Genomic DNA, 26,697 nt, shown 5'->3' with positions numbered 1-26,697 from the left:
TTCCATGTCATCTTTGCATGTGTTGTTATATCTTTTCATCTGCATTTTGTTCCCCTATTATATTGCAAATTCTCTGAGAATGAGGACAATGTCCTTAACTTCATTTGCATATCTCCATGACATCCAGTAGAGAATGCCATTTGAAGGCAGCACTCAATTAAATCACATTTTCACTGACAGAATCATGTCTAGCTTTGGAAAATATGGTTTATGAGGCACTAAGTATATATACTTTTGTTATATATACTTTTTTCTTAAGAATTCTTTAGGAAACATACATATACAGTATTATGTAGAAGATACATGCTGAGTGGCTTCAAAAAAACTTACCACCCAATGTACTGACTTATAATTTTAAAAAATTCAGATGGCAGATAACAAAATATCATATATATATGCAGGTTGGACAAATAATATTAATTCATTCCAATAATATCCAAAATAAACAAACAACAAAATTTTATCATATGTTCTTTCTCTCCATAGTTTAAAAAGTAGTCAGCCTGGGGCTTTCCTGGTGGCGCAGTGGTTGAGAGTCCGCCTGCCGATGCAGGGGACACGGGTTCGTGCCCCAGTCTAGGAGGATCCCACATGCCGTGGAGCGGCTGAGCCCGTGAGCCATGGCCGCTGAGCCTGTGCATCCGGAGCCTGTGCTCCGCAAAGGGAGAGGCCACAACAGTGAGAGGCCCGTGTACAACAACAACAACAACAAAAAAGTAGTCAGCCTGAATTTATATATTTACATTAAAAATGTATGTTGAGAATGGTAAAATTTCTAACAGACTTTGGCTTTCTATAGTATCCAGAATGTATATAACCTCTTTAGCTTGGTTTTTTACACACTTGCCTCAAACTCCTTTTTCAGTCTCATCAAAATTGTATCAAACGCGCAGTTCCAGAATTCTGCTTTTGGCTCCATAAACACAGAATCTTAAAATGTTAAAGCTGGAAGAGTTCACTAAGTTCCAAAAATTCCCAAATATTCCAGAGCAATAGAATCAGGAAAGAATTCATAAAACTGAAGATCCCAGGCCCTATTCCCAGCAGTTGTCACTTATGAGGTAGGGCCTAGAAATCTATCATTTTAACAGGCACCCTACTTATTCCTAATGTATTGACAAATCAATGATTTACTCTAGTTTCTTCATTATAGATATAAATAAATGAAGACATTATACATATATAAGTATGTGTGTATGTATATGGATGTATTGTAAATGTCATGCTGCTCCTCAGATGTAAGTAAATTCTAATTTTTCTTTTATTTTTTATTGAAGTATAGTTGAATTACAATGTCGTGTTAATTACTTCTGTACAGCAAAGTGACTCAGTTATACATATATATACATTCTTTTTCATATTCTTTTCCGTTATGTTTTATCACAGGATATTGACTATATTTCGTTCGCTGTGCTATATATAGTAGGATCTTGTTGTTTACCCATTCTATATATACCAGTTTACATCTGCTAATCGCAAACTCCTAATCCAGCTCTCTCCCACCCTCCTACCCCTAGGCAACCAGCAGTCTATTCTCTATGTCCCTGGTGAATTCTAATTCTTAATCCCTCCCTGCTTCCACCCCCTGTCCCATGGCACACTTCCACCTATATCCCTTGGGCAGTTCCATCTTCAAGGCTTTGCCCACACTCTTTCCCATCTGCTGTGGCCTCTCTTTTCCTTTCGGCCAAATCAGTCTTTATGGTACATATCTATCAAGATGCCTTCAGCATCTCACATTCATACAGTTATCTTTCTTCACTAAATTCTTGTTGAACCATTTATCTGACACTGAATCAGATACTGCTGGCATGAAGATTATTTATGGATAATAGTGAATTCTACTCTGGCTTGTGTTCCCATCAAGCCTATTAGAAATTCTATCTTGGGAAAAACTTTACCACCGTGGGGCGGCGGGGGGAACCTTATTAATGGCAACAAATCCATACACATTTTGGGAAAGTGTTTTAGCTATCAGCAAACCACATCAATGATCTGACATAGTCTGAAAGTATCATGATATCTCAGTTTCTCAGAAAAGAGATTCTCAAATTTTAATGCACAGATGAATCACTTGCAGGGAATCTCTTAGTATGGCCCAGTGGTATTTTAATCTACGCATATTATTCTATTACTTAGCTTTTGATTTGATTTTATCTCTCATTCAATTGGAAATCTCACAAAGTATTCTGTCTTCACCATATCCTCCATAGCATCTGTGTATCATATACATAATAAATGATTAACAAATAATTGAATTGAATAATTGAATTTGTTAAGACTGCTACCTAACTTCCTGATTTTAAAATCTCTTGTTAAGACACTTAAAGCAGAAGTTTAACTGGAAGAAATCTGAGCTGCACCGTAGAAAATCCTTTCTCCTTTGTTTAAGCCAAAAGTAAAAGGTAAGAAAAAGGTAAAAGATGTCATTCTCAAAAAGAAAACCCCAGAATATGTAAAGAGTGGGTCTTCTTTTGCCAGCATCAACTTTAGTTCACATAATTATGTATAATTAGTTCACATAATTATTTATATGAAACTTGCAAATTAAATTATTTATTTATTTACAAAATCAGCTGTGCTAGATTTTAGAATTTAGAAATAATTCTCACCCATGAAGGATTAATAACTGTTAGACTAAATGTTCTTGTCCCAACTGGCTTTATTATTTATTTATTTGGCTGCACTGGGTCTTAGTTGCGGCATGCAGGATCCAGTTCCCTGACCAGGGATCAAACCCGGGACCCCTGCATTGGGAGCATGGAGTCTTAACCACTGGACCACCAGGGAAGTCCCACCAACTGGCTTTAGAATTTAACTAAAAACTTAGACAGGCCTGTCTCTCAAGGAAGAGCTGCTATAAAATCAGTTGCAAAGGACACTTTCACTATTGTCATGTTGCTAATCAGTTTGTTTTATACAAGCATCTGAATGCCATGTGTGACTCTCTAAGGTTTAATGGATCACCAAAGTAGTAAATTGTGTGTTCTATCTGACAAGGTTGCAGGGTTTTAAACCTATTGTAGTAGATAGTAGAGGACACTTAGTGGACTTCAGACCCTCATTCCTATGCCTCTCTTTGCAGTAAATATTTCTGGAGATGCACAGACTTTTTCAGGTCTCTAGGACTCATTTAGGCCAGTAACTGTCATAAATTTTACCAGGAATTCCTTCTTTTGGATTAAGGCTCAAAGATTCATTTGCTATAATCACAAAACCTTAATCTTCCCAGTTCATGCATATATGGCTGTATTAGTGTAACTTTAGTCCATTTATGAATATTCTTCATATCATTTGAAATATGCATATAGAGACAAAGCAGCCAGTAAAGTGACAGCTGTATATTAAAAAGAATTTTTTTTTGCTGTGGCTCCTCCTTAAATGGGAAGGAGGAATAAAATGTTTTTTATTATCAGGAGACATCTATTTTTCAATTTAGGACTTCTTTCCCTTGCTTATAGTCATTTTATTAATTACTATGACAATATCTCTGAGATATAGGTTGGTATTGTTATCTTAATTTTATGGTTACTGCATTTAATCTATTTTATGCTTATCTCTGGTCTCTAGTTTATGGCAATGTGCATCCTGGCAAAAGAGTCTGAAACTTTCCCACATTTCTGTGATATAACCCACGCACTTTGTCCCATATTTGAGAATAGCTCCATCCTATGAACCACACATTTGTAGGTATGCTGATTTCTTCACTTCTAGGTGTGAAGTTATATCACGTATTTATTACCTCTAGTAAACATTAGCATGAGGCTGTGATTGAAAGTGTCCCAAGTGGGATTTCATTTTCAGTATTCAACAATGAGGAGAGTCCTTGCCTGCATGCCTTGTTCTATTAGACTTTCAGTCTTGTGCCCTCCCCCCTCCCCTATTTTCTTTCATTCTCTGACAAAGAAATTCTCACTTGTTCATAAATGAATCTGATGTTCTTAGATGCAGGGAGGAGCAGAAGAGGAAGGGTAGAAAACCTGAGAGGCCACATGGAAGAGGTTCAGAGCACCGACTCTGAAGTCAGCTGGCCTGAATAGTATGGGGCTCTGCCCTTAATAGCTGGGTATTTTGAGAAAGTTACTTTACCTTGGTGTGCCTCAGTTTCTCTATCTTTAAAATGGGAATAAAGCCAGAATTTGCCTTACAGAGTTTTTCTAAGGATTAAGTAGACAAGTATTTGTAACGCACTTAGAAGGATGCCTAGCACAGAGAGTGATATATAAATAGATAAACAACAGGTGTTCTGGGTGATTGAAATTGACAATAACTGATTACAGTTTTAGGACTTTGCACTACCTTAAGAATTTGAATCATTTCAATATACAAATTTGTATAGAAAAATCAAAGTTTCTATATTATATATATATTTCTTTCCTTTGTTGCTACAGGCCATTAATTAGACAATGGAAAAGAGATCATAACAGTAGATGGTTACATTGGAATGGTTACTACAAGAGACAAATACTCTTCTTGGCCTGATTTCACTAAGTTCATCTTGTAAGTAGACATGGAAATAATACTTATTACTTCCTCTATGAGTCTCCTGGGCAATTCTACAAGATCCTTTGCCTGGAAATTTCTGTGAATAAATTGCTAACAATTTGCTAATGAGTGAGTCATGATATTTATTAGTCGTTTTTACCTACACAAGGAGAATACCCTTTTCCAAAAACTCCCTCTTCCTTAAGGTGTGGCAAGGCCTGAAACATTCACACAAACATTTGAATAGCACTCTCTATCTTCCGGACATTTTACAACCATTTGAAGTAAGTTTGCAAACCAGCAAATCTCTAGGAATTTATTTTATGAATAAAAATACCATGCCTGACATTATATCAGAGAGTGTGCACTACTTATTTCATCTTCTGATTATAGCACTGTGTATTCTTTGCCCTAAAATGTCATTTGTGTGGGGGAAAAACCTATGGTTAAATTTAAATCTCCAATGAAAAAGGCATGGCAATGAAGCAAACGAAGTTAGAAATAAAATTTTTTAATAGTCAAAGGCAAAAATATTGTATTCTGATTCATAAAAAATGTATTTTAGAAGTGTAAATTTCAGTTCCTCTCTTGGCAAAGTCTGTTTTATCTCTACTGCTTCATTTTCTATAAGCATGGTCCTCAAAATACTACAAATGGTAAAGGCATCTGACTGGGTACTGTTTTTGGACTTTTAAAACAGGCATTTAAATATTTTTCTGTAATGTGACTTCGTGGAACTGTTGTAATAAAATCCTTTTCAATTATAGGCTTACGCATTTATGCTCAATGAAGAGAAAGACAACTAATATCATCAAATTTATGTTTTACATTTCTTTGTAGTGCTTTGAAAGACAGAATATATGTCTTGTATAAATGTATGATATATGAATATCTTCACTAATTTAGTATAGATCTCATAAGCTGGGGCATAATATCACTTAGCCAGTCCATTAAAGATATCAGTTACACTATAACAGTAAATAATCTTGATTCTACCTGCCTCAGTTTAGCCCTCAGAGATCAAAAGCTTAGTGATCCTTCTGTTAAAAACATACACATTAAAGGAGATTACATGAAGGATTGGACTACTGTCACGAAGCAGGTCAGAGAAATTCCATAATGGCAGAGCATTAGACTGAACTACCAGGGTTATCAACCCGCTCCTGCTTTTCGACCCTAGTTCATGGCAACTAAACCAAAGTTAGGTATCTCAAGACCATCAGGTAAAGACCTAGGAACTTATTGGGAACAAGTCCAATTTCGGAGAGCTGGAAAATCAACACACTCTCAGAGAAGCCCAACAAGACCTACGATTTTTGTGAAAGAATCTAGGAGAAGTCTAATTTCCTAGTGGCAATTTAAAAAAATGCCTACATGTATCCCAAGTTTATATTTGAGGCTCAAACCTGCATTCAAACACTCAAAGTGCATAGAGGCTGCAGTGAAACCTCGTAAATTATAAGCAGATGGTATTTTATGAAAACACAACTTTTATTTGGGTGATAGAAACTATAGGTAATACAAAATATAAATAAAGGTCTTCATAAGCCTCAGGAGGTTAGTTGCCTGCTGGAATACACTATGCAAAGGTAACTTATACATAACAGTAAGAGTGTTCAGTGTAGATTTTTGTTAAATTTTATGACATATGGGACAATTTTGATAATTTTTCTATGACAACCACAAAATTTACTGGAAAAAAAGATGGCCTGTGGATATCTAAAGTGCTCATCTTTTCATCCAAATAAGCAATTTAAATCTAAATCCATGAAAATGTGTGATATTATTTTCATAAATATATTGTGAAATATCAGTATATTTCTTTAATCAAAATGGTGAGAGTGGTTTTCCCCAAATTGAAGATACATTAATTACAACTGTGAAGTTAACTTGCTGTTCTATTTAACTATCCATGTCACAAAACTAAATATTATTAGAGTATGAAAACTTTTTCAGAAGAAAATCATCTTTGTTGATGTGAGATTTAACTGCTGAAATTTAAGAACTCAAATCACTAGGTGTGTTTTATACCACCAAGCTACAGTTGCTGTCCGTGTCATCCCCTGCAGCAATGTTCCAGGCAGTCCAGATGGCTAGCACAACTATTAACAAGTACATGCAAAAAATTGTGAGATGAAGTAAAACTGAATAATTGGGACAATTGATTTATGTGTGATAAGTCACACAAGGAATTTTGTTACATTATTTCAATTAAATAATTGTATGGTGAATTTTATTTCCAGCTGTAAAAGTCATTGAATGATTGTAATTGTGAAGTTAGATTAAGGAACATAAAAACTCACAGTCTTCCAGAGATAATTTTTTTTTTAGATCTTAGGCTGATAAATAAGCTCTAATTTTCATAGTTATACAGGTATATATTCATTGATATAAATAGAAAATGAGATTAAGCATACAGTTCTATGTAATGAGGAGTTACATATATTCAGATAGTTTGTGCCAGTTTTATTGAATACCACCTGTTAAATAAGAAATCTGAATAGATTGATATACATATAATCAGAAGTCCTAGGACATTAGGAAAAGAGAACAGGACTTAGAAAGCAGAGGAATTGAGGGCTTGGATCTGCTCACTTACTGGGAATTAAAGCTTGAGCCAATTATTTAGCATCTTAAGCCGGAGTTTCTTTATCATGGAAATCTGGGGAGTGGGCTTCCTGATCTTTAAATTCCATCCAGCTCTACAGTTTTATAATTCTATTCACCTCCTATTTTATATTTGTATCTGTCTACATGATCTTTAAAATTACCTCCAACTTTTATAATTCCGTTTACTTTCTGTTTCATATTTGTATCTCATTAAGAGGAGAGGATAGGGATAGGAGAAATAATGTTAGGTGAAGAGGCTGCCGTAAAGAAAGATAACGCTTGGAATGCACCTAACTATGCTGGCCTGGACAGATTTCTTCCTAGATTGAAGAACTATTATGAATGATCTTTGAGTAAGAGAAGAAAACATACATGAGGCCAGGCAAGTAGTCTTCTTTCTCTTTTTTCTCAGGGGAAAGAAGGTGGATGTCAGATACAGATGGAGACACTTGTTCAAGATCTGGGAGACCAGGATGCCTTTCCTGCCTTCAGGGGCCATAAGCCAAGTGGAATCCTTTCTATGAATTCTTTTCCATCTTTAATCTGGGGCTCAGGAGGGTTTTTGTTACTTGTAGCTAAAAACATTTGGCCAAAGAATTCTAACAGCAAAGTGGATGAACAACAAGAATAGCTCTTTTACAACTAAGAAAATAGACACAGGGAAATAAATTCTACCTCACTAAAGAGTAAAAACATGCAATGGAAACAATGTGAATTCCGTCTTTTGTTCACCAGACTGGCAAAAATTTAAATGTTATATCCAGATTTTGCAGGAGAGAGGGAAATAGGTCTGTGGTTGGGTTTTTTACCATGAGCAATATGCATGGATATTAGGCAACATTTATCAAAACATAAATCGTCCGTTCATATGAATGTAACCAAATAATATACAGTGTTCTATGACTTTTTCACTTAGCATAATATTTTCAAGGTTCATTTATGATCTGGTGTGTATCCGTACTTCAGTCCTTTTGGTGGCCAAATAATATTTCATTGTATGGACATACCACATTTGTTCATCCATTCATCAGTTGACAGACATTTGGGTCATTTCCATCTTTTGACTATTCTGAAAAATGCTGCTATAAACACTCATATACAAGTTTTTGTGTGAACATATATTTTCATTTTCTTGGGTATATACTTAGAAGTAAAATTGCTGGTCATATGGCATCTCTATGTTTAATCATTTGAGGAACTGCCAGCCTGTATTTCGAAGCAGCTGTACCATTTTACATTCCCGCAGGTAGGATATGAGGGTTCTGACTTTTCCATTCCTCATCAAAACTTGCTATTATTGGACATTTTGATTCTAGCCATCCTAGTATGTGGGAAGTAGTATCTCATTGTGGTATTGATTTGCATTTCCCTGATGACTAATGATGCCCAGCATCTTTTTGTGTGCTTATCAGATATATATATTCCTTGAAGAAATGTCTATTCAAATCCTTTGTCCATTTTTAAATGTCTTTTTATCATTGAATTGTAAGAGTTATTTATATATTTTGAGTACAAGTCCCTTATCAGTTATCTGATTTACAAATATTTTCTACCATTCTGTTGGCTGTCTTTTCACTTTCTTGGTGATGTCCCTTGAAACACAAAAGTTTCATTTTGCTGATGTCCAATTTATCTGTCTTTAACTTAGTTGCTTATACTTTTAGTGTCATATCTAAGAATTCTTTGCCAAATCCAAGGTCATGAAGTTTTACCCCTATGTTTTCTTCTAAGAGTTTTAGCTCTTACATTTAGGTCTTTGACCCACTTTAGTTAATTTTTGTATATGACGTGAGGTAAGGATACAATTGTATCCTTTTGCATGTGGCTACCTAATTGTTTCAGCACCACTTGCCAAAAAGACCTTGCTGAACTCATCTAATGGTTCTAAGAGGGTTTTTTTGTTTATTTTTAATGGCTTTCTTAGAATTTTATATATACAGGATGATGTCATTTGCAAGCTGATATAGTTTTACTTCTTCCTTTTTAATCTGGATGACTTTTATTTGTTTTTCTTGCCTAATTGCAAGAAAAACAATTGGATAGAATTGCAATTCAATCCAATTGTCCAATTGGATAGAACCGCCAGTAAAATGTTGAATAGAAGTGATGAAAGTGAACATCCTTGTCTTTTTCCTGATCTTAGGGGAAAGCATTCTAGTCTTTCACCAGTAAATGTGATGTTAGCTAGAGGTATTTCATAGATGCCCTTTACTAGGTTGAGGAAGTTTCTTTCTATTCTTAGTTTTCTGAGAGTTTTTATCATGAATGGGTCTTGGATTTTGTCAAATGTATTTGCGCCACCAATAAAGGTGATCACGTGGTTCTTGTCCTTTATTCTAGTATTACAGTATGCTACCTTGATTGACTTTTGTATGTTAAGCTAACTTTGCATTGCCAAGATAAATCCACTTGGTCACGGTGTGTAATACTTCTTATATGTTGCTGGATTCAATTTTCAAGCTTTTTTTTTATTAAGGATTTTTGCATCTATATTCATAACAGGTATTGGTCTGTAGTTTTCTTTTCTTGTGATGTCTTGGCCTGGTTTTGGTATCAGGGTAATACTGGCAACATAGAATGAGTTCAGAAGTATTCCCTCCTCTTCTATATTTTGGAAGACTTGTGAAGTATTTGTGTTAATTCTTCCTTAAGTGTTGGTAGAATTCACCAGTGAAGCTATCTGAGTCAGGCTTTTCTTTATAGCAAGTTTTAAAATTACTTATTTAATCTCTGAATATAGATATATTCAGATATCATACTTCTTTCTGAGTCAATTATTTTTTAACATCTTTATAGGAGTATAATTGCTTTACAATGGTGTGTTAGTTTCTGCTTTGTAACAAAGTAAATCAGCAATACATATACATATGTTCCCATATCTCTTCCCTCTTGTGTCCCCTCCTTCCCACCCTCCCTATCCCACCCCTCTAGGTGGTCACAAAGCACCGAGCTGATCTTCCTGTGCTATGCGGCTGCTTCCCACTAGCTATCTGTTTTACATTTGGTAGTGTGTATATGTCCATACCACTCTCTCACTTTGTCCCAGCTTACCCTTCCCCCTCCCACTGTCCTCAAGTACATTCTCTAGTAGGTCTGTGTCTTTAATCCCATCCTGCCCCTAGGTTCTTCATGACTTTTTTTTTTTTTAAGATTCCATATATATGTGTTAGCATACGGTATTTGTTTTTCTCTTCTGACTTACTTCACTCTGTATGACAGTCTCTAGATTCATTCACATCTCTACAAATGACCCAATTTTCTTCCTTTTTATGACTGAGTAATATTCCATTTTATATATGCACCACATCTTTATCCATTCGTCTGTTGATGCACATTTAGGTTGCTTCCATGACCTGGCTATCATAAATAGTGTTGCAGTGAACATTGCAGTGCATGTGTTGTTTTGAATTATGGGTTTCTCTGGGTATATGCCCAGCAGTGGGATTGCTGGGTCATATGGCAATTCTATTTTTAGTTTTTTAAGGAACCTCCATACTGTTCTCCATAGTGGCTGTATCAACTTACATTCCCACCAACAGTGTAAGAGGGTTCCGTTTTCTCCACACCCTCTCCAGCATTTGTTGTTTGTAGATTTTCTGATGATGCCCATTCTAACTGGTAGTGAGGTGATACCTCATTGTAGTTTTGATTTGCATTTCTCTAATAATTAGTGATGTTGAGCAGCTATTCATGTGCTTCTTGGCCATCTGTATGTCTTCTTTGGAGAAATGTCTATTTAGGTCTCTGCCCATTTTTGGATTGGGTTGTTTGTTTTTTTAATATTGAGCTGCATGAGCTGTTTATATATTTTGGAAATTAATCCTTTGTCTCTTGATTCGTTTGCAAATATTTTCTCCCATTCTGAGGGCCGTCTTTTCATCTTGTTTGTAGTTTCCTTTGCTTTGCAAAAGTTTTTAAGTTTCATTAGGTCCCATTTGTTTATTTTTGTCTTTATTTCCATTACTCTAGGAGGTGGCTCAAAAAAGATCTTACCGTGATTTATGTCAAAGAATATTCTTCCTATGTTTTCCTCTAAGAGTTTTACAGTGTCCGGTCTTATATTTAGGTCTCGAATCCATTTTGAGTTTATTTTTGTGTGTGGTGGTAGGGAGTGTTCTAATGTCATTCTTTTACATGTAGCTGTCCAGTTTTCCCAGCACCACTTACTGAAGAGATTGTCATTTCTCCATTGTATATCCTTGCCTCCGTTGTCATAGATTAGTTGACCATAGGTGCATGAGTTTATCTCTGGGCTTTCTATCCTGTTCCATTGATCTATATTTCTGTTTTTGTGCCAGTACCATATTCTCTTGATTACTGTAGCTTTGTAGTATAGTTGGAAGTCAGGGAGTCTGATTCCTCCAGCTCCATTTTTTTGCTCAAGACTGCTTTGGCTATTCAGGGTCTTTTGTGTCTCCATACAAATTTTGAGATTTTTTGTTCTAGTTCTGTAAAAAATGCCATTGGTAATTTGATATGGATTGCATTGAATCTGTAGATAGCTTTGGGTAGTATAGTCATTTTCACAATATTGATTCTTCCAATCCAAGAACATGGTATATCTCTCCATTTGTTGGTATCATCTTTAATTTCTTTCATCAGTGTCTTATAGTTTTCTGCATACAGGTCTTTTGTCTCCCTAGGTAGGTTTTTTCCTAGGTATTTTATTCTTTTTGTTGCAGTGGTAAATGGGAGTGTTTCCTTAATTTCCCTTTCAGATTTTTCATCATTAGTGTATAGGAATGCAAGAGATTTCTGTGCATTAATTTTATATCCTGCAACTTTACCAAATTCATTGATTAGCTCTAGTAGTTTTCTGGTGGTATCTTTAGGATTCTCTATGTATAGTGTCATGTCATCTGCAAACAGTGATGGTTTTACTTCTTCTTTTCGAATTTGTATTCCTTTTATTTCTTTTTCTTCTCTGATTGCCGTGGCTAGGACTTCCAAAACTATGTTGAATAATAGTGGTGAGAGTGGACATCCTTGTCTCGTTCCTGATCTTAGAGGAAATGCTTTCAGTTTTTCACCATTGAGAATGATGTTTGCTGTGGATTTGTCGTATATGGCCTTTATTATGTTGAGGTAGGTTGCCTCTATGCCCCCTTTCTGGAGAGTTTTTATCATAAATGGGTGTTGAATTTTGTCAAAAGCTTTTTCTGCATCTATTGAGATGATCATATGGTTTTTATTCTTCAATTTGTTAATATGGTGTATCACATTGATTGATGTACGTATATTGAAGAATCCTTGCATCCCTGGGATAAATCCCACTTCCTCATAGTGTATGATCCTTTTCATGTGTTTTTGGATTCTGTTTGCTAGTATTTTGTTGAGGATTTTTGCATCTGCATTCATCAGTGATATTGGTATATAGTTTTCTCTTTTTATGACATCTTTGTCTGGTTTTGGTAACAGGGTGATGGTGGCCTCATAGAATGCATTTGGGAGTGTTCCTTCCTCTGCAATTTTTTGGAAGAGTTTGAGAAGGATAGGTGTTAGCTCTTCTCTAAATGTTTGATAGAATTCACCTGTGAAGCCATCTGGTCCTGGACTTTTGTTTGTTGGAAGATTTTTAATCACCATTTCAATTTCATTACTTGTGATTGGTCTGTTCATATTTTCTATTTCTTCCTGGTTCAGGCTTGGAAGTTTATACCTTCCTAAGAATTTGTCCATTTCTTCCAGATTGTCCATTTTATTGGCATAGAGTTGCTTGTAGTAGTCTCTTAGGGTGCTTTGTATTTCTGAGATGTCTGTTGTAACTTCTCCTTTTTCATTTCTAATTTTATTGGTTTGAGTCCTCTCCCTGTTTTTCTTGATGAGTCTGGCTAATGGTTTATCAATTTAGTTTATCTTCTCAAAGAACCAGCTTTTAGTTTTATTGACCTTTGCTATTGTTTTCTTTGTTTCTATTTCATTTATTTCTGCTCTGATCTTTATGATTTCTTTTCTTCTGCTAACTTCGGGTTTTGTTTGTTCTTCTTTCTCTAGTTCCTTTAGGTGTAAGGTTAGGTTGTTTATTGGAGATTTTTGTTGTTTCTTGAGGTAGGCTTGTATTGCTATAAACTTCCCTCTTAGAACTGCTTTTGCTGCATCCCATAGGTTTTGGATCGTCATGTTTTCATTGTCATTTGTCTCTAGGTATTTTTTGATTTCCTCTTTGATTTCTTCAGTGATCTCTTGGTTATTTAGTAATGTATTGTTTAGCCTCCATGTGTTTGTTTTTTACGTTTTTTTCCCTGTAATTGATTTCTAATCTCATAGCATTGTGGTCAGAAAAGATGCTTGATATGATGTCAATTTTCTTAAATTTACTGAGGCTTGATTTGTGACGCAAGATGTAATCTATCCTGGAGAATGTTCCGTGCGCACTTGAGAAGAAAGTGTAATCTGCTGTTTTTGGATGGAATTTCCTATAAATATCAATTAAATCTGTCTGGTCTATTGTGTCATTTAAAGCTTGTGTTTCCTTATTAATTTTCTGTTTGGATGATCTGTCCATTGGTTTAAGTGAGGGGTTAAAGTCGCCCACTATCTACTGTGTTACTGTCGATTTCCTCTTTTATAGCTGTTAGCAGTTGCCTTATGTATTGAGGTGCTCCTATGTTGGGTGCATATATATTTATAATTGTTATATCTTCTTCTTGGATTGATCCCTTGATCATTATGTAGTGTCCTTCCTTGTCTCTTTTAACATTCTTTATTTTAAAGTCTATTTTATCTGATATGAGTATTGCTACTCCAGCTTACTTTTGAGTTCCATTTGCATGGAATATTTTTTTCCATCCCCTCACTTTCAGTCTGTATGTGACCCTAGGTCTTAAGTGGGTCTCTTGTAGACAGCATATATATGGGTCTTGTTTGTGTATTCATTCAGCGAGCCTGTGTCTTTTGGTTGGAGCATTTAATCCATTCATGTTTAAGGTAATTATTGATATGTATGTTCCATTTACTTAATTGTTTTGGGTTTTTTTTTTTTTTTTTTGCAGTGCCCAGGCCTCTCACTGTTGTGGCCTCTCCCATTGCGGAGCACAGGCTCCAGATGCGCAGGCTCAGCGGCCATGGCTCACAGGCCCAGCCGCTCCGCGGCATGTGGGATCTTCCCAGACCGGGGCACGAACCCACATCCCCTGGATCAGCAGGCAGACTCTCAACCACTGCACCACCAGGGAAGCCTTGGGGTTTTATCTTGTTCCTTCATCTGGTACATAGCCCTCTGCCTTTTCATCTTGTCTGTCTTTCTGTGAATGTGGTTTTTGTTCCACAGGCTGCAGGATTGTAGTTCTTCTTGCTTCTGCTGTCTGCCTTCTGCTGGATGAGGCTATCTAAGAGTCTTGTGGAAGTTTCCTGATGGGAGGGACTGGTGGTGGGTAGAGCTGGCTGTTGCTCAGGTGGGCAGAGCTCAGTAAAACTTTAATCTGCTTGTCTGCTGATGGGTGGGGCTGGGTTCCCTCCCTGTTGTTTGTTTGTCCTGAGGCGACCCAACACTGGAGCCTACCTGGGCTCTTTGATGGGGCTAATGGTGCACTCCGGAAGGGCTCATGTCAAGGAGTACTTCCCAGAACTTCTGGTGCCAGTGTCCTTGTCCCCATGGTGAGCCACAGCCACCCCCCACCTCTGCAGGAGACCCTCCAACACTAGCAGGTAGGTCTGGTTCAGTCTTCTCTGGGGTCACTGCTCCTTCCCCTGGGTCCCAGTGTGCACACTACTTTGTGTGTGCCCTCCAAGAGTGGAGTCTCTGTTTCCCCCAGTCCTGTTGAAGTCCCCCAGTCAAATCCCACTAGCCTTCGAAGTCTGATTCTCTGGGAATTCCTCCTCCTGTTGCTGGACCCCCGGGTTGGGAAGCCTGATGTGGGGCTCAGAACCTTCACTCCAGTGGGTGGACTACTGTGGTATAAGTGTTCTCCAGTTTGTGAGTCACCCACCCATTGTTTATGGGATTTGATTTTATTGTAATGGTGCCCCGCCTACCCTCTCATTGTGGCTTCTCCTTTGTCTTTGGATGTGGGGTATCTTTTTTGGTGAGTTCCAGTGTCTTCCTGTTAATGATTGTTCCGCAGTTAGTTGTGATCCTGGTGCTTTTGCAAGAGGAAGTGAGAGCACATCCTTCTACTCTGCCATCTCGAACCAATCTCTACTGCACTGATTTTGAGAAGTCCCTGCACTTAACTATTCCTTGGATCTCCTTTTCCTTAGTCCCCCAATGTCATCCTTTCCAAGTCCCTGATCATCTGATGAAACCATCCACCACTGTCCATGAACTAATGTGGATGTATAACTCTAGCCAACTCTCCTAGGTAGGGTGGACAGCCAAATGTAACCCTGAAAATTTCTTCTCATCAGAAATATTTCTTTCCCTATGTACTTCAGGGCCTCCTGCTTCTAGTATGTATCTTCAAATCATATAAAACCGTTCATAACCCATAGTTTAACCTATTTCTTCCTTATCCGCTGGTCATGATGAAGTCTCATAAGACCATAGGTGTGGATTAAAGGAGAAATAACAGTGCACCAGGAATGGAAGTTCTGGTAGTGTGAGCATCTGCTTATGAAGCCTAATTGTGTCTCCAGGATCTGTGCAAGTCCCTTCTTTCATGTATCACTATCACTCAAGACGATATATTACTGTGCATGCCTACCTTTATGGCTTTGTAGATTAGCTATCCCCACATTTATGATGGGTGTATCTGATTGCAAGGTCACTTTGTTGTCTCATGACAGTTCACCAGATATAAGATATTTCTATGAATTTCTATTTTGGTACAAATATGTAGATACAGAGGCTTCCAATTGGACTTTCTATTATAACACTTCACATTCCGTAGGTCTGGTAGCCAGCGTAGATTCTGTGAATTGCCCAGTAACTTAGAAAGTGTTCCCTAGACTACAGAGCCTGAAGGAAGCAGGAGAAAGGGAAAAGGGAGTGAGTCAGGAAGGAAGGGAGAGCAAATGCAGAGGGGAGTGTTACCCCAGCCACAGATTCTGCTGCTTCTGCTATTCTGCCTCTTCTTAATTTGGAACCAATTTCAAAGTAACAGAAAATTTGCAAGACTGGAATAAGGGCCTCCCCCGCCATTAGTTGAGAGTAAATTGCCAACATAATGCCCATTACCCTTAGGTGCTTTAGCGTGTATTTCCAACAGTCTCCTTCATAACCATGACGTAAACGTCGAAACCAAGAAAATCATTCCAGATGCATTGCTGTCATCTAATCCCAAGACTCCATTCAGTTATGCCAGTTGTGCCAGTTGGTATATCTTTTATAGCAAAAGGATCCAGTCTATCATCTCATGTTGCTGTTAGTTGCCATGTCTCTTTATCCTCTTTCAGTTTGGAGTCGAATTCCCCAGTCTTTCCTTGATTTTCAAGACCATAACATTTTTGAAGATTACAGGCCAGTCATCTTGTAGAAGTTCCCTTAATCTGTGTCTGATGTTTCCTCATGATTACATTCAGGTTCTACATCTTTGGTAGGAATGTCACAGAATTGATTCTGTGTTCTTCTCATTGCATCCTATCAAGTGGTGCACAATTCTGATTTTTTGCATTATTGGTGAGGTTAACTTTGATCACGTGATCAGGTGGTTACTATCAGGCTTCTCCACTATTTACTCTGTAATTAATAAGTATTTTGTTGTGAGTTACTTTGAGATAATGTTCCTCATCAAATTGAAAATATTTCATTGATATATCATTATGGACTCATGAATGTGTTTTATTCAATGGGTTATAATTCATTACTGTTATTTATTTTGTTGCTAAAATCATGCTAGATTTGGCCTGTGTTATGTATATGCCTTCAAGCTGGCTTCTGTGTCTTGGTGAAACGTCATCACTTTTAAGAACTTTCTCACCTTTTGGCAGAATAAGATGTTCTAGGTTCATCTCGTTTTTTCTCAGCCCCAGCCTTGAAACCAGCCATTCTTCCGAAGAGGGCTGATTCCTTATAGTGAAGAGTGATATTTAAAAAGTGTGTGGGCCCTAATTGTCTGTATTGCTATTTGAGGGTTTCAACTCCTAGACTCTCTCAGTGGCCAGAGCTAGAGAACACACACACACACACACACACACACACACACACACACACACATAAACATATACATGTTCACATCCATATTTATTTCTGTATCTATCTATATAGCTTCAAAGTCATGATTTCACCCCTAGATTTCTCATTTCAGTTGAACACCATGGGGCTTAATCTAGTTTTCCGCCTTTCTGTATTTGTGACTCCCCTCTCTGGCAGTGAGGAACGTGGCTCCCATCATCTTTATTTGAGCAGCCTACTCATATGGAGACGATCTTACTTACTGCTGCTTTCCCCCACCTCCTCGTGGGTGGTCTCCTCACTTTGCTTGGCTCCAGGGCTCCACTTCCAGGTGCCACACTCCACTCTGGGCCATCGTGGATTTTCTTCTCTCTCCTCAATCTATCCCCACACCTCCTAGTGTGGACACATATCTTGCTCAGCCCCAAATAATGAGTTTTGGATTGAACTGTTTAGGAAGGGAAGAAAAAGAGGGGAAAGGGGAGGGGATGGGAGAGGAAGAAATGAGAAAGAAAGGGAGAAGGTTGAGAGGTGGGAAAGGACAAAAAAAAAAGGGAAGGAGAAAACAGAAGAGAAAGCTGAATGCTACAGCTTCTTTACAGCCCAATAATTGCTTGTCCCACTGGACACTGTCAGAGAGGCCATGCAAAACTAATGCTAGACTGAGCACTGTTCTGGAAGAGGAAGAACTCCTTTCTATCCCCTGTCTCCCACTGGGAAAAGTGTCCCCCATGGGGCATTAACTACCATGTGCTTCTGGTTGCATCACCTGACTTTTGCAGGCATTTGCGAGGGGAACCAGAGGCCCCACGGTCTGGGCAGGCCTGTGCACAGCCGTGGTGTTCTCTCTCCATTAGGTGGCCCTGCATCTCAGTCTGAAGCAGTGACAATAGCAATGGCAGCAGATGGGCTCAATGACACACAAGCAGCTGCTTCAGCCATTCTGACTGGAAAAGACGTATGTGTGAATCTAGAGTAGTCATTAAATGGAACTGGTACAGTCCATCCCTTTCCTGAGAGGAAAAGCATGCAAATCCAATTTTTCAAGCTAGTGGCCAGATGCAATTTCCCAGAATATTAACAAAGCAAGCTACAGTTCATCTCTTGCAGTTTGTCCCAGAGTTGTAATTATAACCAAATATCTTCTTCCTGCACCACCTATTCTAGATTTCTCTCTTTTCCGATGGCACCTTAGCAGCCTGGATTGCTTGCAGTGGAGTGACCTCCAACTTCAAGTGTTTTGAGCCCTTGGTTACTTTTTCTTAAGGACCAGAGTTTTTGCTGTTGTCCGCTCACAGCTATCTGGTCATGGAAGGATGAAGAGGGCCCACAGCGCCTTCTGTAATTTCCTCATGAATCAACGTTGGTTATGCTATTCTCTGCTTGTTGGCATTCTGGCACGAGGAGTCTGCTATTGCCCACTTGAAGCAGCCACTGAGTATGGAAGTGTCAGGAGAAACCCTGGTAAATCATAATCCTACATCTTGGTTTTCCAGATTTGTATATTGCAGCTCTTGGGGACACAGCATCGTTTATCAGCCATTGGTTCAATGCATATGTGCACCCTGGAGGGCAGAGTCCAAATCCTTCAACATATGTCCCTTAAGCTGGCACCTTATCTGAGCCTTCAACTGCCACCCCTTCATTTTATACAGCTGGCCCATAAAAACCACCCCGTGTGACTTTCCGTGTTCTTTCCTCTTCCGCCTGTTTGCTGTAAAACAACAGAGTGCCTTTAGAAGGCATATGTTAAATGTGGCAAAGCCACACGATGGAAGGAACTGAAAACGTCACATGAAGGAGATCAGTTACCAATTAGGAATATCTATTTTGGGTTTTATATGAGCAATAAATAAACTTGTGTTTTAGTCCTTGTACATTTGGGGCATTATTTAGTAAATTTGCTAGTGTTACTAGTAATGCAATGCTCCACTGAGGCCAAAACTCTGAGCTAAACTCACACCTTTTTAAAACTCCAAATAACAAGTACATGAAAATTAAGCCACAGTGCACCTTAGCTGGTATTTACCTACTCTCAGAATATACACAACTGATTTCAAAGTTGTAACGTCAAAATATAAAATGGTAGGCCCAGTAATGGGCATAATGTTATTGACAGTTGTAATCATGTAGACTATTCTATCCGGAATTTGCTAAAATTATCGTAACCATCGTAATCCACAGCAGTAGTTGTAGTCACGTGCCCCATCTCAGACTGCTTTGCTGGGACCTGTGCAAAGTGCCTCCTGTCTTTGGGGGTGGGCGTTACTCAGGCGGTCAACACTGACATAGAGAGAAAAGTTGAGTTTCATGTATAATGATGATGTAATACATGCAAAATAAAATAACCTAAATATTGTACATACTGAATTACTCTCCTAAATAGTTTTCGATAGCAACTTTGATTTTGAAGGAACCTGGGGGGAAGTGATTATTCTTCAATACTATTGATTTCTTTATGACTTCGATCAGTGGTCCTCAACTGGTGCAATTTTGCCCCCAGGGGACTTTTGGCAATTCAGTCCAAAATGTCAATAGTGTTGAAGAACTCTAATTTAGGTTATGGCGTTTCAAGCTTCCTTCTTTCATGGGGCTTAATCTGAGGTTAAAATCCAAACCAAAACAAGCCAAAGTAAAATAACTGAAACCACTACAAAGTGGGAGAAATAGAATAAAACTAATAGTCAGTTTGCAGTTATACTGTTCCTGATATCAAAGTGCCACTAAAAAGATGTATCACTCTCCTATGTCTATTACATTACCTGTTCAAGCAGTAAAGCCAACCTCATTTTTATAGTTGTCCTGCGCTCCTATATACTACTAGTCTTGGTTTGCAGAATGGAACATCAAATACCAGATGTCTCCCAGGTTTGCACATCTTCATTAGCTCCATCATAAAAGTGAGGTGAATGCAGAAATCTGCTCCTAGCAAAGGAACATCTCCAAACATACACATGAATAGAGGCAGTGATCTAAAGGGCAGCGATCGGGGTGATCCACACATGACTCCAGGGGCTGGTAGGAAGAAAGCAGAAACCTCTTGGTGTCCCCCGCAGTCTTGCCAAGCGTTCCCAGCTGTTTTAGAGGGTGTTAGATAACACCTAGAGGCCCCACGTGTCTACTGTTTTGCTTAGAGCTACTCTGGGATTAGAGAAGAGAATTGTGTGAGTGTAAACTCACAGTGGAAGGAGGCACAACGTGTACCTTCTTGCTGCCTTGACATAGACTCTGTTGACTTAAGAGAACCTCACCCTATCCACGCAAACGTGGCAAACATAGGAAACAAAACAGCCTGGCTCACCTGGTGTTTTCCCTTTTTTTTTTTTTTTCCTTCTCCAAGTATATTCAAGTTTGGGGAAGTGGCTTAGACTTGTCCGTCAGGAAAGAAGTTGGCTTTAGCCCTCCTGTTCAGGGCAGTGTAACTGACACAAACAGTTCACACACATTTGGGCAATACAAGATGGTGCCTCTGAAGGATGTCACTATTTCTCACCATGTAGGCTAGAGGAGAAACATAAAATAAAGTTATTCCTACTTGGAATAATTCTTTAAATACCAAGTGGTTCTGTTTAAAAGCTTGACATTTATCAATGCGGGTAAACATCACTGACATGGACTAATTACAGGCAAGGCCCATAATAAATTAAAGAAATACTTAGAAGAAAAGTAGTATTCTAACTTTCAAGGACTTACAATAGTTTGTGATAATGCTAATAAAATCCTTCTAAAGAAAGATCCTTCCAGAAAAGTGTTTTGGTGTTCTGAGGCATTATCGGCAGCACGCATCTTAATTTAACAAGTTGTGTGTTAAAGTCATACAAGTAGTTTGTGGTAATTAAGTAGGTTTAAAATGTCCTCAGATGTGGTATTTTTACTGCTAATTTGCTAACCAAACCCTTTCTTTGTAGATTGGATGAAGGAAATGTTTAGCTCAGATTAAGACAATTGATAAAAATTAGAAATTAGAAGAGTTGTAAATTAACAAGATATATTACATTATGCAAAAGAGAGGTTCCTCTGAAAATAGGATGTTGAACTTGGCAAGTCAGAAGTCCCGGATGACTTTAGGAGAAAGGGAAATGAGCCTACAGTGGACCGAATGGGACTTAAGGGGGAGGACACCCGGGAAGTAAGAGTGAAGTTTTGACATGGAGGAGGCTGAAAATGGAGGCCAGTGTTGGCCGTTGTTTTCTCTGGAGAGGTGAAGCTACACAGACAATTTAAAGTTGATGGAAATTGTAAATTTGGAACAGTCATTCATTGTGGAGAACACAGAATAATGCTGACCGGAGAAATTTAAGTACTGCCAGTTTAGGTCGAAAACCATAAAACCACAACAATAAGAAAGGACCAATGATAGGACATCAAAAACAGAAAATAAAATCATGTTAGCACAGCTGGGACCATTTTGGCAAACGTCTGACTCAAATCTTGCTCTGGTCTGTCCCATTTTAGCGATCTTCCACGTGCGCCTGTGGCTTCCCTCCACTTCAGCACGTTAGGTGAGGTGGGCAGCAGACCCGGGTCTTGTCTTTTAAGAACTAGGTTGTTATGTGCACATTAAACTTGGTAGCCACAGCACTTTTTCGACAAGGCAATTCATTGTGCAAACGCTAAACTTTAAATTAGTTGGTAATATTAATTTTTCACTTGTAGACCATCATAAGGTTTGGGGGAGAAAGGATGGAATAAAATTAGGGAATGATGGACATAGAATTAACCAGGCCACGTGTTTTGTGTCGAACTAAACAATTATTCATCTTAATTCAATCTTGGTCAAAGAGGCACTGTTTTCTTTCCATAATTTAACCACCCATTTAAAATAAGACCTTGTTGGGACTTCCCCAGTGGTCCAGCCGTTAAGACTCCGTGCTCCCAGTGCAGGGGGCCCGGATTTGATCCCTGGTCAGGGAACTAGATCCCACATGCATGCTGCAACTAAGATCCAGTGCAGCCATATAGATAAATATTTTAAATAAGACCTTGTTGGGGACTGGTGGTGCAGTGGTTAAGAATCCACCTGCCAATGCAGGGGACACGGGTTCGAGCCCTGGTCCGGAAGATCCCACATGTCACAGAGCAACTAAGCCCATGCACCACAACTACTGAGTTCATGCGCTTAGAACCTGTGCTCCACAACAAGAGAAGTCACCGCAGTGAGAAGCCTGCGCACCGCAATGAAGAGAAGCCTTCGCTCACCACAACTAGAGAAAGCTGGTGTGCAGCAACAAAGACCCAATGCAGCCAAAAATAAATAAATAAAAAGACCTTGTTGATTCAAAATCTACTAATTAAGAAAGGTTATGTTAGGTGGTAACAGTATAAATAATGTTAAAGAATGAATATTAAGCTACTTGTGAAAATAAAATATTTTAACACCTCTTCAAGAAGTTAATAGGTCTTTATAGCATGCAAAACTAATGCTAATGGAAAATAATCAAACGTCCTGTATTCAACTAGAGATAATAACAATACATCTTGTCAGTTTCATCTACTCCAATGTGTTTCACATTAAATATATTGGATTCAATAGTGCAGAAATTCTCAACCATGGCAGCTTCTTGGTATCACCTGTATAGCTTTTAAAACGCTATTCAGCAGAGATTCTAATTTAATTGATTGGAGTGGGGCTCACACATTCCTTAGTTTTAAAATCTCCACAGGCAATTTTAATGGGTAACTAGGTATGAGAACCACTATGTTAGCACATTGTGAAAGCAAATGGCTTGGTCTATAAGCAGCATTTTAAAAATGAAATACAGTATGTATGTAGTAAGGTAATCTTAATTTGTGAAACTTTCACATTGGTTATGTTTGTGTCAGTGTGTGGACATGAATATTTACTTGGTTGCTATGCAAAATATATTTTTGACCCTGGATTATGCTAATCCAGTCATTGGAACTGGTCTTCTTACTCACAAACTGAGTTAATGACGTTTATGTGAAATTATTTTTCTATTCATAAGGACCTTCCTGGGAAATTAAATTGGCTTGCAGTATGTAGAAGGTAAGAACACAGATACTGGGGCTAAACTATCTGAGTTTGAGTCGCTGATCTGCCACTAACTGGCCTCAGTGACTAGGCAAATTCGTCGATCTCTTTGTGTTTCAGTTTCTTCAGCTGTAAAGTAGAGAAAATAACAGTTGCTACCTGATAGAAGTGTTATTAGGATTAAATGAGTTAATGTTTGTGTAGCATTACAGCAGTACACTATAGTAAGGAATATGTAAATATAAATACATTTTAAGTAAATAAGATTAAAAGAGACTGCAAAACAATCTTTATATCTTTAATAAAGACAGCAAAAAAGTCTTTATTCTAGATGACAACATGTTTCACAATCAAAAGAACATAGCCAAAGCATGGGATTTATAACCAATAATTCACTGGAGAAGGAGTGCTAAAATCAAACCTAATTTCATATTCAACTGATGGGAAGAATAAATCCTAGAAATATTGACTGAATATGTTCTTAGTTGGTACCTATTTACAAAAACCTTTAAATTTGCTTTATCTTTTATTTTAGCACATTGAATGTTTTCATATTTAATAATGAAATGATTTCTGTCTTTATTTCAATCAAAATGTGATATGATACGCTGCCTGTTGAATGTCGTGTGAACATATTGTAATCTTATACTGCACTGGGTCTCCTAACTGAATGAAGCGTCCCTCAAAGATACTTTGTTCAGAGCTTTTGAGGTTGCAAGTGAAGCACAGAAGTAGGAGCAGTGAGTAAAATTTCAGTTCCTGTAGTCACTTGGGTAGATTTCAGTTTTGGATTTGGGAAATTATAGGCTCCATGATAAATATTTCAGGCTGCCGACTACAATGAAAAGTAATTAAAGCAGCTATGACAACAGGTGCTGTATGGGGGAAATGGTGCCTTTTATCATGAGGTTATGGGTGCATGTGCTAAACGTGCTCATCATTTTCTCTTTTCTATTATTCACCGAATACCCCGGGGAGATTATTCTATTGCCAGCATTTATAGGATGTAATGAAACCACATTAAATATGTATCTGATTGCTACCAACTGTGTAGAAAGCTTATGCTAACTATGGTTACGTACGGCGAGTTAGGCTCAGACCCAGTGAAGTTCAACTTCACCGGGACTTCTTTGTGCTTGACCCATGGGCCTTCACTGTTTCATTGACCTTTAATTCAAGCATCAGATACCTTTTTATTTGTTGGCTTGTTAAATGAAAAGTTTAAGAGGGTTGTAATGAGATATATACTGCTTTAAGACTATGTGTTGCCATATAGGGAACTCCTTAACATATGGCATATGAACAGCTACAATGGAAAATGATTTTAATCTTATCAGCTTTAATTATATATTTCTTTGGAATATTGAGCACTGTATTTCCCAACTCATCTGATTTTAACTTTGTCCAACTCGTAGGCTTCTCCTTAAAAACAAAAAGGAAAGGTGTATTAAATAATATAGTGGTTCAATTTTAGTTAATAAGGAATTATGTCCATATTAAATGTCTAAAATGAAGCCATGAGTAAGAGAATGTTTTGTAAAATAAAATGTTCAACAAATGAGTTATGATAATGCTTCTTCTATTTTTTAATATTTATTTTATCTGTTTCTTTGGTTGTGCTGGGTCTTAGTTGTGGCAGGCAGGCTCCTTAGTTGTGGCGTGCAAACTCTTAATTGCGGCATGCGTGTGGGATCTAGTTCCCTGAGCAGGGATCGAACCTGGGCCCCCTGCGCTGAAAGCGCAGAGTCTTAACCACTGTGCCACCAGGGAAGTCCCAATAATGCTTCTTTAAAACTTTGTTTTCTTAAAGCTTAACGAAAAGTTTTTAATCTTTTACTTTCTACTTGTATAGAAGATGATTATAATTGAATGGTAATCAAACTGCTGCCTTAAATGTAGAAGTAACTTTTATGTATATATTATCCCTTTTTATTATAACATTTCCTTTCTACAAGGAGACACATTCTTGCAAGGTTATATGGATTCAGGAGTCATTTCTGTGTATATATAGATCAGTACTTGTTCGTAGATGGCAACTTTATGGTCTACAGTTAGGTTTACTGACCTCAGAAGAAAAAAAATCAAACCTAATGAGGCATAGTAATATTCAATTATTTAACTACAAGTCTAATGCAATAAATTTAAAGGTTAAATGTGTTGAATTTGCATACACTATTGACATCCTTATAATGTTTCAAATAAATTTGCTGTCAAAGTACCTGAGAGCTTTGGAAATATCATATTGAATTTCATGAGAAACTATTTCTTCTGTGCATTGTAGCTTTATGAATATAGGAAAATAAGTATCTCTAAAACTTTATGAAAAAGAGAATTTGAATATATTCTGAGTTTTAAATAATTTATTTAAACAAATGTTTACGGTACCTACTCCATGCCTGGCACAACCAGGCTGAATAAGTCACTATTATAGATCCAAACGCTTAGAAATGTGCTTTTCTTTCAGAGTGAGGGAGGTTTCAGGAACCATCTCCCCAGCTCTCTCTAGTGTTTAGAATTATTGATCTAAAAAGCAGAGATTCTCTATGGGCATAGCTCTGCTTCCTAGAGAAGTCCCTGGGCATATGCATTCAACTCAGTGGGTCCCACAATCAAGTAGGAATGGAGCCACTGAAAAGAAGGAGATTTTTGATTGAAATTGATCTACAACTTTCTGACGCTATAGGCATCATAGAAGAATTCTGCAATCTGTATAATCAATAGCACTCCTGCCTTCTGGTTGATTAGAGGTTATTTAACTAGGTTTTGTTCATTTATTTATTGGAAACTTTTTAATTTATTTTTATTTTTTATTTATTTAGGTTACAAGTGAACGAGAGAGACTCCATTCCTGCGCCTATGGAGCTTATGCGCATCTAGTTGGGAAATCAGATAAGGGAGCAGCAATTAGAAAACAGCATGGCATAAAAAGAAATGGAATGGAGTTATTTGTAGTGAGGTTGGTGGACCTAGAGTCTGTCATACAGAGTGAAGTAAGTCAGAAAGAGAAAAAAAAATACCGTATGCTAACACATATTTATGGCATCTAAAAAAAAAAGGTTCTGAAGAACCTTGGGGCAGGACGGGAATAAACACTCAGATGTATAGAATGGACTTGAGGACAGTGGGAGGGGGAAGGGTAAGCTGGGACGAAGTGAGAGAGTGGCATGGACATATATACACTACCAAATGCAAAATAGATAGCTAGTGAGATGCAGCCGCATAGCACAGGGAGATCAGCTCGGTGCTTTGTGACCACCTAGAGGGGTAGGACAGGGCGGGTGGGAGGGAGATGCAAGGGAGAGGGGTTATGGGGATATATGTATACATATAGCTGATTTACTTTGTTATACAGCAGAAACTAACACAATGATGTAAAGCAATTATACTCCAATAAAGATGTTAAGAAAAAAACGAAAATGCAGCATGGCAACTGCAGTGATCAGTATTGCTGAGAGGCCAAATAAGGTGAGTATGAGTATTTATAAATGTTCATTAGACTTAGACACAGCATATTTCATTGCTTTGCCAAGGGCAGATATAATTTCTGTATCATGCGCAG

General features: G+C 37.8%; 1 long non-coding RNA gene across 1 annotated transcript; it reads left to right on the top strand.

The window, feature by feature from the left end:
* The first annotated feature begins 1,121 nt into the window (after window positions 1-1,121).
* Window positions 1,122-26,169, top strand: LOC132425745 (uncharacterized). The gene is made up of 4 exons (XR_009519495.1): window positions 1,122-1,238; window positions 2,321-2,405; window positions 4,392-4,500; window positions 25,958-26,169. It is a non-coding gene; the product is annotated as an uncharacterized lncRNA (long non-coding RNA).
* The last annotated feature ends 528 nt before the right edge of the window (window positions 26,170-26,697 follow it).

Source organism: Delphinus delphis, chromosome 5 (genome assembly GCF_949987515.2).
Source record: "Delphinus delphis chromosome 5, mDelDel1.2, whole genome shotgun sequence".
NCBI classification, from domain to species: Eukaryota; Metazoa; Chordata; class Mammalia; order Artiodactyla; family Delphinidae; genus Delphinus; species Delphinus delphis.
The sequence above is the reverse complement of the archived record's forward strand: the minus strand, read 5'-3'. Positions and strand labels throughout refer to the sequence as shown.